The sequence below is a fragment of the Nanorana parkeri genome, unplaced genomic scaffold (genome assembly GCF_000935625.1).
Source record: "Nanorana parkeri isolate BGI_ZX_2015 unplaced genomic scaffold, ASM93562v1 scaffold94, whole genome shotgun sequence".
NCBI lineage: Eukaryota > Metazoa > Chordata > Amphibia > Anura > Dicroglossidae > Nanorana > Nanorana parkeri.
The window spans coordinates 1,251,655-1,253,511 of NW_017306362.1; positions in this window are offsets into that span (position 1 = coordinate 1,251,655).

Genomic DNA, 1,857 nt, shown 5'->3' on the forward strand with positions numbered 1-1,857 from the left:
AAATTCTGTGTACTGGATTTCAGGAATTTGCAACAAGCAAATGAGTTTGCAAGCTTTGTACACCGGTTTGAATGGGCTTATCCTATAAATAATGACCAAATGAAAAAATACATTTCATTTTTGAATAATATGTACATATATTACCTCCCAACAACCCATATTTTGCTGCAGTAGACCCTAATTCTGGACCAAAAAGACTGAAAAATAGGCATGATTTTGCACAAATTGGGGTATAACTTGTATATCAGAAGTAAGCTTAGTAGGGTGGGGGTGGGGGTAGGGATTAGCATTGTCCAAAGCATAGATACAGGCAATACATAAGTCATTCAGACCACATACATTTTTAAATGGCAGTTAAAGGTAATGTTCAATTATATTGAATATTATGAACTAAACAATAAATACTGTATAGTGAAATAAACATAATATTAGCATGTACCTGTCTCTTGTGTGCAAGAGAAGAAACCATTTCATGAGTTGAGGCAATATCAATGTTTTAAGTCCCAAGGAAATAAAAAAAGGACAAGTGCCCTGTGCCTTAGTGCAGTCTTTAGTTCCTACATAAATAGCAAACTGCTCTTTTACAAACAATGCATCAACTCCCATTATGGTCACCTCCGTAGTCTATGAAGAACAGATACCCTTCATAACAAGAGGTTGAGACAAAACTTTTTTTAAAGAAAAATACTCATGAAGACATTGAAGCTAAATGCCTTTGTGGCTAGGCTCTGGTAGGAGCAACTGTTACTCATCCTATGAGCTCTATGCTAATTCCAGTGCAGTGACTTAGTACACAGATTACTTTATGTAGCTTGATCATGCTTCTAAAATTGAGTTTAATTGCTAAGAGTGGCAATCAATCGCTAAACGGATGGAACAAATGGCTTCCTATGGGGTTAACATAGGAAGCCATTTTGTTTTTTCGTTCACTTTCTGTTCTAGTGACAGTAATGAACAGGATAGAGTGAATTTCCCCAATGCAGCCTTTTCAACATGGAGAAACCCTTGATATCATGTTCAGGTCTCAGGGAACCTCTGACAATAATTACAATATCTACAGCTCACAGTTTATTAGCATGGTGGTCACTGGGAAGAAAGCTTCTTACATTTGTGCTGTATGGGAAGAATGTCCCCTTACAGATAGATTAAAAAAATTGCTGGTGTCAGTGGTTATGTATCTGAGATGCAGAAATTACTCATAGCTCAAGTAACCCCTTGCAACCTCTGGGGAACCCTGGTTGAGAAAGGCTGCTCTGGGAGGTACACAGATAGCAATAAAAACCTGGCAGAGTTTTTATCCAATCCAAAACGAAAAAAAATGGCTTTAGATACACTTTATTGACTAATACAGGCTACTTGTGTTTTTTGCAATATTTATTCCATCTGTCTGTTAATATGTCTAGTATGTGATGCAACAGTAAACTACTTACATCAACGACTAATTACAAAGGTCCTTTGCTTCGTGATAGGTCTACTTTAAACGTGGAATGTATTTTTGCCTAAAAAAACCCACCGTATCCCCTTTACAATAGTGATACAGACCTCAGATTCAGACATGCCTCCATTCTCGGGCATGTGACCTGGCCAAGGTCATCAGTGTTTACAACCTATATATAAAGCATGCACTGTCCTAGTGGTTTTCTGTTTCACATGTGCTGAACCTGGCATTGAGAATAATGGGCACGTCCAGTTCATGTGCTGCATAGAGAACCTGACAGAATGCTTCAAGCTGTAAACATGCCCACTCATTGGTGGACCACATCAGTAGGAATATGGAGAGGTTTCCTTCTTAAGTCCGTAGTGTTCTTGGCGATTGTGGTGAGGACAGTGAAAGGGGTTAGATATGGAGTTTTTTTG